We start from the raw sequence: 15,308 nt of genomic DNA, 5'->3' as shown, positions 1-15,308 counted from the left end.
GAGAAAGGTACAAACACCAAGAGATGTGGCACCTGACTTGAGGGAGGGGGTCGACACACAACAGGGGATTCAGGTTTATGATGTAGTTCCAGTGGAGTGCAGGGTCCCTGAAGTAGATTGGGGGACTGGCACAGGGGACCATATTCCTAGTGGTGGGATGGACACTCTACTGACTAGATGAGAAGTACAGGGAGAGGTGTTCCCCCATGGTAGAAGCCTTGGTGTGTGTGTGAAGACCAGCCAGAAGAGTGGGGGTTGTGTGACAGACAGTCAGATACTGTCTTGCCAGTCTCAGGAGAATGGTGTGGAGTACTTGTGTGAGGCACTGGAGGGTGAGGCAATGGGTAGCTTAGTTAACAACTGTTGGGGGCTGTGTGATTCATTTGTTGGAGAGCATATTTGAAGTCCCTGTTTTCCAGAGCTATGCCAACACACGGTGAAGTGCGAGTCCTCTGATTCCAGGGGGCTTGCGTTGGAGACAGACCTCTTGGTGGATTCCAGAGAGTCTGAGGAGGCATTGGGGAGTGATCCCAAAAGTAGTGGCTCATATAGCTTCCAGACCTGTGAGGTGGAAGAGGTTCAGTGTAGCCCGGTTGGGTCCCAGTGTAGTGGGAGGGGTGTAGGGGCTCATGTCCGGTCTCAGTGGAGAAGGAGTGAGTGTGGGACGGTGTGTCTCACGGTGCCAGAAACCCAGTCTCAGGGCCTGAAGGGTTCCTTAAGGGAACACCAGGATGGGGACCTAGACTGTACTTGTAGGCAATTTGAGGAGGATCTCCTAGTGTCTGGTGAACGGAAAGTGCCTGTAACCAGGCCTCCATCAGTTCTGGTGTCTGGCAGTGCCACTCCAGTTGGGAGGGTGTAGAAGGCCAGACTGAGGGGTGAGAGGGGGAAGGAGTCCCTAGTGGGAGAACCCGTGGGTCAGGGACAAGTCAGAAGGCCTGAGTCTCCCAGGAGTGACCATGGTGACACCACTTCTGTCCTGGGGGATCTTCACGCACTGTCAGGAGGACAGGGGTCGGGAGATCTGCGCCAGGCAGACAGTCCCAGGACACATGAGTTGTGTGTCACCCTCAAGGGGAAACTGTGTGAGTCCCCAGAAGTCCGGGCGTGCCAGGCAAGTGCACATCCGCAAGTATTGGTCCCTGGGTTGGGAGACCAGGTTCAGGATCTGCCTGGCCTGGAAGGAAGGACATCTGTAACCAGTGTCCTGACCAGTTTGGCTTCCAGGTGTACCCCTCCAGTAGGGAGGGTGCAGCGCTCTGGAAGGGGGTGCAGAGGGAGGGAGTCCTCCCCTCTGACCCCGGTACAACCTGTGGTTTTAAATCCTAGGTTGGGAGACCAGTTGCTGGAGGGAGGTCCTTAACTGTGAGGAGAGTTGTGTTCGTGGTTGTCCTGGTGGACAGGGTTGCCCTTGGAAGGGGGGCAGGAGTTTCCCCCTGGGGGTGGACTGGGCCACACTGTTGTAGTGGCCAGGTGGGTACTGTCTACCAGTGTGGGCACACCAGTGAGTGAAGTCCTGGTGCACCAGGCAAGTGTTCCACTGCAGGGGTTGGTCCCTGGGTGGGGAAGCCAGGTTCAGGTGTTGTCTGACCTGGAGCTTTGGAGCCTAGGTTTGAGGGCAAGGTCCGGGGTGTCCCCCCTGACCTGGAATACCAGTTGCAGGATAGAACCCCTGAACTGGTGGGTGAATGGTGCAGGACACCTGCCACAGGTGCCCTGACTATTCTAGAAGGGGGTACCGCTCCAAGTTAGAGGGTACAGAGCCCCAAGGAAAAGGAGGGCCGTGTGTGGAGAAGCCCACCTCAGCCTCCTGTCCAGCCGCCGGATACAGCTCGGGGACTGGTGGGTCAGTGCCAGAGTGTCAGACCTGACCTGACAAGAGAGGAAGTGAACAAAGGGTGCCAAGCACCTGGGGCTACTGCCCCCACCCTCTGATGCCACAGACTTTTGAGAGCCATGAGAGGCATGAGGCCTGGGTCTCATCCCTGATCACTGTTGGTGGTCACTGTGGCTTGCTGTCTGTCTGTTGGGACACACCTGTGAGTAAATTAAGGTTAGGTGCTGCACAGGTGGACAGGGGTCGGGAGATCTCCGCCAGGCAGACAGTCACAGGACACATGAGTTGTGTGTCACCCTCAAGGGGGTACTGTGTGAGTCCCCAGAAGTCCTGGCATGCCAGGCAAGTGCACAACCGCAGGTATTGGTCCCTGGGTTGGAAGACCAGGTTCAGGATCTGCCTGACCTGGAAAGAAGGACATCTGTAACCAATGTCCTGACCAGTTTGGCTTCCAGGGGTACCCCTCCAGTGGGGAGGGTGCAGCGCTCTGGAAGAGGGCGCAGAGGGAGGGAGTCCTCGCCTCTGACTCCGGTGAGGAGAAGGGTTCCACATGGATTGGCATGGTGGACCCTGAGAGTATGGATGGAGTGATCCAACTAGGTTCAGGAAGGCGTAGAACAGGAATAGTGCCCTGCTGTTTGGGCCAGTTTCCGTGTTCTATCGCCTTAAGATTGGAATCCCATTGAGGTATCGTTTGGTCTACCCTGGCTTTAGGCTGGAAGGGGGTTGTGTTGGAACTGGCCCTACATGTAGGGTCATCCCCCAAACTTTTTTGCATCTTCCTCCCTTATTTTTCCTGACCTGTGGCTGCTGGCAATAGGACTCTGAGCACTTTACCACTGCTGATCAGTGCTAAAGTGCATATGCTCTCTGTGTAAATTGTTATTGTCAGACTCTAGCAACTGGAGAACACGCCCACCCACCTCGCTGGCCACACGCTTGACCCCATCTTCTCCGCCAGCAATCACGTCTCAATCAGCCACTCCACCAGACTACACTGGACCGACCACAGCTGCATCCACTTCACCTTGAAGAAGACCACATCCCACCACCACACGCTACAGATCCTGGAGCAAAGTCACCACAGACCAGCTGACCACATCGCTGGGCCAGAACCCACCTGTCGACACCCCAGACACCAACGAAGCAGCACACAATCTCGCACAGTGGATCACCAACTATGCCGATGACCTCGATCCACTGAAGAAATCCCTAGGCAAAACTAGCAACAGAAAAACCTCATGGTTCACAGACGCCCTCAAAATCGCAAAGAAATCATGCTGTACCCTCGAAAAAGCCTGGCGCCACACACGGACATCAGAAAACATGACAGCCCTCAAGAGCGCCACCCGCAAATACCACCAGATGATCGGCACCACCAAAATGACATTGTTCAAAGAGCGGCTGGACAACAACACCCAATATAGCAAGGAACTCTTCAGCATCATCAAAGAGCTCTCCAACACCAGCAACTAAGACATCACACTGTCACAAGAGCTCTGCAACTCCCTCGCCACATTCTTCCACTGCAAGATCACAGATATACACGACAGCTTCGGACCCCAGACTCCGGACTCCAACCACCATACCAATGACCCACACCACCAGCCTCAGCGCATGGACCCCCATCAGCACTGAAGACACCACCCGCATCATTAACACCATCCACTCAAGCTCCAGCAATAAATTTCGTTGCGCGCACTGCATCACCAAATGCAATGCAGTGCGCACAACGAAATTAGTTTTATTTATTTATATGTTTACTTACCTGTTAAGGTCCGTAATCCATACATTACTACCCCCCACAATGCACCTCCCCCTCCCCACGTCACCACCCGGCCGGTACTCCCATTACCGGCCGCGGCTGTCCTACACAAAGGGAACAAAGACTTTTAGGGGTATAAGTATAGGACCCCTGACTACTGAAAATGAGATCATCCTGGAATCAAGAAGGAACCTCTGCCAAGGAGAAAGCTGAAACTGAAGAAGGAAGATTGTCCAGCTGTTGCTCTGCTGGATTGCCCTGCTGTTGCTTTGCTGCCCAGGAGAGGGGAACGGCAGTGCTTTGTGCTTTGTCCCCTTGCTTGAAGGACTCTCCAAGGGCCTGAGAAGAGCTGGCTCCCTGTTTTGAAGTCCCATGAACAAAAGGACTTCACCCCCAGCTTCCCTTAACTCTACTGAGAGAGTTCTGTCCTTCCTGGAGTGTGTGGCACATGTGTGGTGCCTCTGGAAGTTGTACCTGTGTTAGGAAGTTGGAAACCAAGACTTTAAAGAACTTTGCTACAGAAAATTCATCGCTAACCCGGCAGAACGAGGAAATTCCCGCCGCTACGGAGGCCGAGATCGTCGCATCCTTCGTTAGCGGGAAGATTTCCGCTGCTGCGAACATTATCGCAGAGCCTGTCACCGCTTCGTTAGCGGGAAGATTTCCACCGCTTCGAACATCGGCGGAACTTTGTTACAGAAAATGTATTGCTAACCCGGCAGAGCGAGGAAATTTCCGCCGCTACGGAGGCCGAGATCGTTGCATCCTTCGTTAGCGGGAAGATTTCCGCTGCTGCGAACATTATCGCAGAGCCTGTCACCGCTGGGTGAGATCATCGCATCACGTCGCTGTGAGAATCATCGCAGAGCCATCACCTCGAGGAGTTGTGGGAGAAAGATCGCCGTTGGACCGCGCATCGTCGCCTCAGAGACCATCGCAAGCCCCGAGAATCATCGCATCGTGCCTTTGTGGGAGAAAACTTCCTATAGAACCTATGCACCGGAATCCATACAAGTGGCCTTCCTCCCTATACAGACCGGATTCATCGCAACACGCCCGCTGCTGCAGCGGGGCTGTCGCCAATGCCTCCCCAGGGTCTCAGGAGCAACACATCGCTTGTTTTTCACTGCTACAGCTTCTGTGCTTGGAACCTTTTATCGCTAACAAAGGTACTGTGGCTAAAACGTGACGCAACTGTGAATTATTTTATCGCTTATCTTAAGAACATTAAGAACTCTTTGGAACCATATTCTTGAACTGTTTATGTTTATTTCTGTTGTTTTGGTCTTGTGTAGTTTAGATTAAATACCTTTATTCTTCTAAACTGTTGTGGAGTCAGTTTGTGGTGTTTTCACTGTGTTACTGTGAGTGTTGGTACAAATGCTTTACACATTGCCTTCTGATTAGCCTTGACTGCTTGTGCCAAGCTACCTAGAGGGTGGGCAGGGGTTATCTCAGAGGGTTTCCTCCTTACCCTGACTAGAAGCAAGGGTCCCTATTTGGACAGTGGTACCTACCTCTGCCAACTAGAGACCCCCAGTTCTAACAGTGCCCCGCTAGTCCTTCTGGCGGTTGTGGGGCTGAACAACTGGGGGCTTGCCTTGCTATGCTCCGCCCTGAAAGGGGCGTGAGTAATAAGGGACCTTGTGTCACGCGATCCGGGAAGATGATCACCAGAAGGGGCAGCACAGATGGGGCTCGCCCCAGTGCTGCCTGGCTCATCAGGCGGGCAGGAAACCCAGATTGTTGGATCGCCTGTAAGATAACGCACCATATCACATAACGTTGTATGTAATAAACCTGTGGAAATTTTACCCAAAACAAAAAACTGTGTGGTGTGTTATTTATTAGCATGCATGGTAAGTGTGGTGGGGCGGGGAGTGTTGCCAATGATGGTGCTATGCGGCTGTCCGAGGCCCCCGCAGGGGGCAACTAAAGAGGGCAGACCTCTAGTGATATCTGGGTACCCCACACCCCCCTCTTATGGGCAGGGACTCAGGTAGGAGTTCCCCAGCCTGGTTCGTGGAGCGCCAATAGAGCGTCACTTCCTGTGCGCGAGGGCAAGGGGAGGGGTATATATGCCTCCCCCACTATCTGGATGCCTTCTTTTGCGCAGCTGACACACCGTCTCGCACCCTATTGCTTACCCGGAGTGGCTGTTGGCATGCAGGAGGGAGAGAATGTTGTCTTTTTCCATTGCAGGCGGAGTTACAGGGTGATCTGAAAGCCAATGGGTACAGAAGGGTACCTTTTCACGGCACATAGGGGTGCCAGAGCCAAATCCTAGGAGCCTCCTGGGAGGTTCCTGAAAAAAACATGTTGGCGCCTCCCTAGTCCTTTACGCGGTTGTGGACCTGAACAACCAGGGGCTTGCCTTGCTACGCTACGCCCTGAAAGGAGAGTGAGTAATAAGGGACCATTGCCCACATGCATCAAGCATTTTTGGAGTCGCAAACGGTGCGATTCCTTAAAATCGGCCGTTTGCGATTCCAAAAATGCTTTTTCAAATGCATCATTATTTTGTGAGGAAAATCGCTATTTTTGCGACTTTCCAGAATGGGATTGCATTTAAGGAATCGCAAATTTGCGATTCCTTAAATGCAATGCATCATTCTGAAATCAAATTGCGAATACAAAGTTTGCAAGTGCAATTTACCACGAGGTTGAACCTCGTCGTAAATTGCGAAAAATGTTTAAAATGTCCTAATTTACATTTTAAACAATGTCATGTTACAGACACACATGTCCTTAGGACATGTGTGTGTGAAACATCCATTTAAATATACATTTCAGGGGTGCATCAACATTTGCGAATTCAACATTGCGAATTCACAATTTTGGCCCATAGGAATCAATGGGAATAGCGAATTCGCAATTTTGAATTCACATAATATTTGCGATTCGGTAAAAATTGCGATTTTTACAGAATCGGAAATATTATGCACTTTCTATGATGCATCCCGTTTTGCGAATCCATATTTGCGAATCGGTAAAAATCGCAAATTTGGAAACGCAAAACGGGAGTTTGATGCATGTGGGTGCATGTGTCTTGTGATCCGGGTAGAGGATCACCAGAAGGGGCAGCACAGATGGGGTTCACCCCAGTGATGCTTGGCTCATCAGGCATATTGATATAGGAAAAACATTGGTTCCTGTGGAATGAAATACTATGAGGTTATGATACATAAGCACAATCGCAATATAGAGGGTTAGATAATGGCAGAGCGCGAAGGAACCACTGACACACCGATTCCAGTGTAGTATATTCTATGGATTTTATTAAACAATAAAGTTAGGAGTAAACATTTTACATCAAAACAACATTTGTGCATAGTGTCCCAAGTGACAAATGGGAACCTAAACATAAGTGACAATGTGAATATTATATACAAGGATTCCACAGTTTATACAAGACGACCATTATCAAAATAATTCCATGTGAACAGCAACTATATACAATGATATGTTCTGGGAAAATGGTTTGCTTCTTCTGTTTGTCGACGGCGTTTTGACCCTCAAAACAATGTGGGGTCTCTTCAGGACTATTGGTGAAGTGACAGCTAAATGGGATTGAAATAAAAAAGAGCATAAGGCCGATATACCGGCACAAATGTGAAAAATAGGAAAAATAATAAAGGCCGTTGGATAAAAGGTACCTGAATATATGATTGCGCATCCTTGTGAAAATGATGTGCCACACGTGAAGATTAGAGGAAAAGGGTTTACTCATATGAGGACCCATCCAGGCACTGTGATTGTGAGAAAAGAGGCAAAGAAGACTGTTGCAATTAATGATAATTGGACAATGCGCTATGTATAATCAATTACAAGTTTCACAGAGGTTCTTACCTCAATAGGAGGACAGACTGTCAATCCAATGGGGTATATAGGTGGGCCAGAGGGGCTCAATAAATTATACGCCACAGCTGTAGCGTTGTAGAATCCCTTTATGGATTAACAGTGACCATGCACTGAGAGTATTTCTGGAAATTAAAACAATAATGTAGGGGTCATATTACTGAATTAAGGGCTGAGCGCAAGGGCTAATTGGCCTGGATGTGCCAATTCTTACTTCGGTAGAAGAATGGAGAAGTGGGACAGTGCTCCGCGTGTAGATTCAGAAAAAGCCACGTCAGTCAGCTTGATCGGGTATAATGACAGAGATCCTCATCCAGAGAGGATTTTTATATACAAGGTTTCCCGCTCTTTTTGCCAAGGGAAAGCGGCAGGCCTAGCTAGAGAAAACCGCTGCACCAAGCAATCCGGTGCTCTGTTTCCGTGATCGGTAAAGAGTGAAAAAAGACCTCAGTGAGAGATGAAGAAATATAAGTTGTGGCACACATGTGGGGATTATGCGCTGATGACAGTAAATAGGTGGAAATCCAGACACCATACCGGTAATTGGTACTAAATAGGGAGGAGCAGATAAAACGACATATGTACTTTATATGTTTACAAAATTCCGAATTTCGCCGGTATTTAAAATATGCAATCACGCATGCTGGGCACTCCATGGAGTGTGAATATTGTATGTGTGTAGACATTTCACAATTGTAATTCTTAGTTAGTGAACACATATTGTATTAGAGTGGATCAAATATATACAGTTCAAGTGTCACAGCAAAAATGAATTAAATAAATCAGTTGGAGTAAGCATAGTGGGATGTCAGATGATATCCAGGCATATTCAGGTCACAATTGGTATATCACATGCAGTTGTTTAGCAGAGGGTAGTGACATATCCTCTCCATTCCTCAGCAGAGTTAAGCCCTTCATTTATTGAATTAACCTTATCTATCCAGTGGCATTCTTTCCATTGGAGTATCTGAAAGATGTTACCTCCTCTTTTTGGAACAGTGGCGATCTCAATTACTTGCCACTTTATTTCACGTGGATGTTGGCTTTGGTATGAAAGGAGGGTGTCCTTTTCAGTGGGTTTCCTATGGAGGGAAGTGTAAATTCTCCCTTTGTCATGATTGATGTTTAAATCAAGGAATGCGATGGTGGATTTGTGTACTGTAGATGTAAATGTGAGATGGGTCTCGATGGTGTTGAGGTTCGTGACAAAATTGCCAAAGTCTGTCTAACTTCCTGACCAAATCAGAAATATGTCATCTACGTACCGCTTCCAACATTTAATGTTGGAGCGGTACACATTGTCAATGTTGAGAGCAAATGTTTGCTCCACATACTTCATATAGATATTTGCCTGATTTGGCACGAAAACTGCTCCCATACTGGTGCCAGAGCACTTCTGGTAGTAGTTGCCACCTGATAGAAAGTAATTACTCTGTGGGGCAATCCGTAATAGTGTGATGATGAATGTGGTTGGTACCTGGATGGGTCGAGGTCTGCTTTCTAACAATTGTTGAATGATTGCTATGCTCTCAGTCTTGGGTAGGTTGGTGTATAGTGAGCTGATGTCTAAGGTAGCCAACATGTCAGTTTCCAAATTGTATGGCATCCCGTCTACCAGGTTAATCATATACATGGTATCTTTGACAAATGTTTCTTGTAGGGGAACATAATCCTTAATGAAGTAATCTATATAGATCCGAATGGGTTCTAGAATGGATCCACAGCCTGATAGTCTAGGGCGACCAGGGGGACTCGTCGTGCTCTTATGAACCTTGGGTAATGTATGTAATGTAATGTAATGTAATGTAATGTATAGGCATTTATATAGCGCACTACTTACCCGGAGGGTCCCAAGGCGCTTCGACCGCTGCGAAACCCTTCCTGGCTTCCCTGAGAGATGGTCCCTTAATGGGTATCTCCAGGGTGAGACCAGGCATCCCCGGCGGTCTGGTGGGGCCGTTAGTGAAGATGAGGCAAGCTAATGCCCAGAGTTGCCGAGTGTGATCGCTGATCAGAGTGGGCACCGAGGCGAGAGAATTATCGAGTCCGCTGACCCTGGTCCAGAAACCTGCCGCGCCGGGAATTGAACCCTGGTCCCGGGCCGTCCTCTGCTCTCGGGTCTGCCGCCTCTAACCAGTGAGCCACACTGGTGTAAAGCACTGGGGTTCTGGGATTTTCATCATAGAGGAATTCAAACTCTTTCTTGGAGATATACCCTACTTCTTTGGCCATAATAGTTATCTGTAAAATCTCATTGTGGATATCTGTAAGGGGGTTAGTGCCTAGTAATTTGTAGTGGTTTTTCTCACTGATTTGTTTGTTGATCTCTGTTTCATAGTCATTGCGGTCTTGTACCACAATTATCCTACCTTTGTCAGCTGGTTTCAGTATAATAGAGTTGTCATTTTTCAATGCTGCAAGGGCTTGTCTTTCTAACAGTGTGATATTGTAAGGCACAGCTTTCCAAACTTTTCGTGTCGGTGACACACTGTTTAGACATTCATAATTTTGCGACACGGTAATGCAGTGTGGCGAGCGAGCCTGAACCACCTAAGGGGGGTTGGGACGCGGGGGTCCTCTCCCTCAAGAACATTTTGAAAAAAAGTGGGCAAATAATGCATTTTCAAGCAAATTTGAGAAAGCAGAAAGGTTAATAAAGCAATTGTGAATCTATTCTAACAAGATTGTGACTGGATAAACTGGGTGTAAGGTTAGGTTTGTGCCTGAAATAAGAAGCATAAGGTCGGACAGACGTAATAACAGTATTGACCCTGGCTCAGACAAACTCAGGGCAGCAATTGACCTTGGTATGGACTAAGCATGGGCGGAAAATCCGTTCCGCTCGCGGATTTTGCGGATTTTCGGTAAATTCGCAATCCGCGAACGCTCGCGAATTTACCGAAAATCCGCAAATTCGCACGCAGCGGATTTTTTTTTCTTGGTGATACAATTTTGCGGCGTGCGGTGAAAGTTCGCAATTGCGAACATGTAGGTGCGTCGGGCAGCAACAATCTCGCACTCGCGAAATTACAAAAATTGCAATTCTGCACAAGATATCTACTAGCAAGCAGCATAGATCTTCTGAAAATGCTGATTTTTATCAGAATAACTCCTCAGGTTGACATTTGCCTGCACTTTTTTGGATTTGAGGCCTTTTGACTTTCTTTGGATCACTTTTGGATTAGAAATCAACTTTCACAAGTTAGCTTGTTTGGGGCATTACAGTTGCTGTAATGCTGTTCTGCAGAAAAACGAGTTTTGCAAAAGTGAAAGCATTCAGCAGGTGCAAAAGTTCAAACTCATCATTAGTAACCATTCCCTGTAGTGCTTCCTGACTGGGGCCCCTCCAGAGTTCAGTTGCTAGTTGCAACAATTGTATGACCCTGCTCTGACCCTCACAGCAGACACATAGAATAGCTACACGTAGGCCACAAAGGTCCTGGAAAAAAAATTGCACTGCAACAGAAAGCAAATTACAGAAAGGAAGCAGGTGCCAGACTGGAATTTTAAAACAGTGACACATTAATAAATCAGCCCCAAATTAATTCATGTCAGTTGAAGCAGGGCAGGTGTGCTTGCTTTTCCCCCCATAATATACAGTGATGATGAACCAGAGGGTGGCATTGATGTACCAGAGGGTGGAATGGGTGAAACAGAGGGTGGCAGGGGTGAAACAGAGGGTGCTGGGAACCTGTGATGATGAACCAGACGTAGAAACAACATAATCGCGACCGTTGCGAGCCGACATGTAAGTTCGCAATTGCGAACTGGTATAAAACCCTCGCGAACTGGCAGAAATCCTTGCGAACACAAAAAAAAATCCGCAAATTTGCGAAAATTCGCGGATTTTGCGGATTGCGAGTTCGCAAATTCGCAAAATTCGCAAACGCCATATTCGCAAAATTCACCCATGCTTAGTATGGACAACGCTAGTGATCAGTCTTTGTGTGAAAAGACAGTGTTTGCCTAAAAAACGCTAGAAGACAAGGTGCTCATTATGGCAGAATATATACTGCCTACTACTGGGAAGTGGTACTCTGCCTGTGGAAGTATTTCAGTTGTACTAAAAAATACATGCACGCCCCTTTTCCAATGCAAGTGTATGTGTTTGAGAGTTTTTTGTATGAGCAGGCACTTAAAGGTTACGTGCCTGCTCACACAAAGGAGTGTATGAGAGAGTGTGGAGCCTGAAAGGGACCATGAGTCAGTCTACCTGTGTGTACTTGCAGTGTACACGGAGCTCTGCCTTAGAACACTGGCTAAGTGTGTAGATATGTGTGTTCCTTTTTAAAAAAAAGTCAGAAATGCTTAAAAAGTGTTTAAGAAGCTGATACACGTCAGAGCAAGCCTGAATGCAAACATCAACTGTGCACATTCACGCACACTGTCCGAACTAGCGATCAGCTTCTGACTAAAAACATTTTTAAGTGCTTATGTATGGTTATTTTTAATTTAAGCATATCTTTACTTACTTTATTGATACATATAACAAGTACATTGGGGCAATACAACAGAGCGCAGGTAAATACTTGAAAAGCTCGCTATATGGCACTCCCCATTGAAGGCGAAGAGATGGAGACCTAGGGTGGACAAGGCAGAAGGGGCAGAACCAGCATAGGCAGCAGAGAGGAGCAAGGGCCACGCATGAGAAGCTGGCCCATGTAGGTTGCACGCTAACAGAAGTTGAGAAAAGAGTAGTAAGGTGAGTAGTACCCGTCTGTCTTAAAGGCTGTTCGGTGTATAATGACTCTTGATGTCACTCTTTCTAGTTTCACATAGTCCTCGAAGGGCCCTCTTGACTGGGTGTTGGCTGGAATGACTGAGAACCAACAACCATTCCACACATAGAGAGACCTTTAACTGAAGTACACTGCCATCTTGTGTGTTCATTGCCAAAGACTCCTTGTGTTCACTGCCAGTGTGAATCCCCTTTTGTTTAGAAAAACACTTTATAGTCAGGACTACTAGAATTAAGTGACGGGGAAGGGCCAAATTATGTGGCAAGGGTAACTAAACTATGCATCAAGAAAAGGCACATTTTTGTGGCAGTATTACTTCAATATTTTGTCATTTTCAACCATGTTAAGACTCCCTCTGTAGATACACATGGGTGCTCCAGTTTAACATCCAAATACAGCAATAAGCGACTGAAAGATGACCAGCCAATCTTTGTGAGAGGTTTTCCAGTGTGCGGTAACATGAATAGTGAGATTTTCCATAACTTTTTATCGATGTGAGTTAGGAATTTTTTTTGTTAAAATCTTCAAATTATGCAGGAGATGATGGATAAAGGGGTAAATGTGTCAACTCCATTATTATACGGACAACTATGCAGAATCACATAATTCCAGTGTTCCTGATTATAATTGACATCAGAGCAACAAAAGTCAACGTTTGAATGACACCCGTGTAGCACTACATTCCTTTATTTTCCATCGTTGCATCCTTCGATCAAAGTAGCCAATTCACATCTCAAAACTGCGTGGCTGTAAAAGCTTTTTAAAAACAAGATTCTTGCAAAACATCTATGGAAAGGAACATAGAATGCACACTCTGGGGTGAAGATATACAGAACTGACGAGGAAGCCACTCAGGTGTGATTGAAATTGGAAGTAGCACAACAATTCCAAATAGTCGTTCACCTCCAGACACTGTAAATTTGGGATTGTCAGTATATTTTTAGGAAAGCAATAATGCCTGCCTTTTTCATTGGATGACATTTTCTATCCTTCTCCACTTCTGCGCTGGAGCACTGCTCAATGATTGTTTTCTTTTACTTTCCTTTTCTTCATTTTTTCTCATCTTCTCCTTTTTCTCTCTATTTTCTTTACCTCTAAAGAAGTTTATATATTTTCTCATATAGCTTATTTTAAACTGAGAGTGCACACAAAAAAACAAGCAACCGCCTTAAAAGAAGGGCGTCTTCACATAGGCTAAGGAGGGCGACTTGTGACAGGGCACACCAGCTCGGGACTTTCATGAACGCACTAGAAGACACTCACTGTTTCAGTAACTTCTCCCAGCAGGGACACCCCCCTGCGTACCCTATGTGTGGTTCATGGCGCTATGCAACTACCTGATTGACAGACTGATGTCCGTTGGTCCATCCACAGTCTTGGTAAATACTGAGTTTAAGTTTTCCCATTTGCAAGCAGCAAGACTCCTACTGCGTATCTAGTCATGGCACAAAGTACAGCTGAAAGATAATGCAGCCTGAAGGCCGCACTCAGAAACACTCGCCTAAACTACTCGGACAGCTCTGTGCATTTTCTTTCTGGTGTATTAAATATTTAAAACCCATACTGGACGAGATAACGCTGGTATAGATAAATTATTTATGACTTTTCAAGCATTTCCGTATTTATCGAGCACTCGGATGTAAAAGAAAAATCCTGAAAAAATGTTTTATGACTAAGGCTAGCGATTGATATACCATCGGCGTCATGAGAAGTTTTATGAGTCCTGGGCAGGGCCAGAGAAAGGGGAACTCAGCCACGTTTAAAGCTGTGGACAGCTGCAGGCAAACTTAAACGGTGATGTGGCGTTGTGGAAACAAAAGCAATGTGCAACACTCGCACTGTTTAACTGGCAAGCACCTCAATGGGAACAGAAAGCGGTATAGTCGAGTGGGCCCCTCAGCAGTCCAGTTATTATGTTACTTTCAGCCTCCAGACAGGGGCAAACCAGGACCAGCGAATATTCAAACCACACAAGGCCTTACTTAAGGTGTCAGAATGAAGAGTGCAGCAGGTTGGTCAGGCCAGCTAGAGGCTTGATGCTCTTGGTGCGGGGGCTCAGACCGACAGCGGAGTTCGGATTGTTCTCCGGGCCTGCCGTTTCCTCCTCGTTCCAAGCTAACTAACACTTCAGCCGGGAATTGCTCTGCAGACCGAACTGCGCCTGTGCCGTGTGTGCACACACTCGCCAAACGGTTGCCCTCTTCTTTCTTCACGTACATTTGCACAGTACCCGTGTCATCGTGCGACACACCCACCATGCGTAGGCGACACAGTCTTCAAGAAGTAAGTGTAAAGCTGTACTTAACCACAATATCCCATAGCCAACCAAAGCAAGAACCTGTGCTTTAGGTCTTAGTTACCTATAGGATCAAAAGGCACGGAGAGCTCCCGGACCCGACCAAAGGCACGACCAGGCTGCGTGGTGCCCGGGTGCCCAAACATCTCCCGGGCATGCAAAGATCACCTAGCCGCCACTGCTGATGCGTTATCACTTGCCACTGCCTGAAATAAATTAAAGATTTCCCACATCTCATATTACCGCCGCAGCTAGGCCAAACCTTTCCTTTTGCCCGGCCCAGACACAAACCTGCATCAAAATAAGCTATTGGCATGAAATATTTGATTGTAACCCTCCTATCCCCCAGCCCAGCGTGGAGACAGGAGACTTAACATAACATTCAAGACTTTACAAGGCCAGGCTAAATACTTAGTTCGGCCTCTAACTCAATCTTCCTTCATTCTAAACCTGTCTTTGCTCCGCACTGTTTAACAGTCCGCCCTAAAGTTCCATTCATGCCCAGCAAAGATGCTAACTGTAACCTCCCCGATCCAAGGATCTCAAAGGTAGGGAGATAAGTGGTAGGGACAAGTTCAGCTATGAGTGATAGCATGTAGATATTTAAGGTCACTTGCACGCCATGGGCGGCCAGGCAATGATAAGCTTACTATTAGCCTCCCTACCTAGTGCACTGCCTTGTTAACCTACTTAAGCGGAGCATTAGTGACAAAACGCGTCCAACCATATTTAGGGTCTCTATCCAATATTCCTGGTGGCATTAGCCACTATTCAGCACCAACAGTGGTTTCCGTACAACAGAGATTTAATACA

This window comes from Lissotriton vulgaris, chromosome 7 (assembly GCF_964263255.1).
Source record: "Lissotriton vulgaris chromosome 7, aLisVul1.2, whole genome shotgun sequence".
In the NCBI taxonomy this organism is placed as follows: Eukaryota; Metazoa; Chordata; class Amphibia; order Caudata; family Salamandridae; genus Lissotriton; species Lissotriton vulgaris.
Note: the sequence above shows the minus strand (reverse complement) of the source record.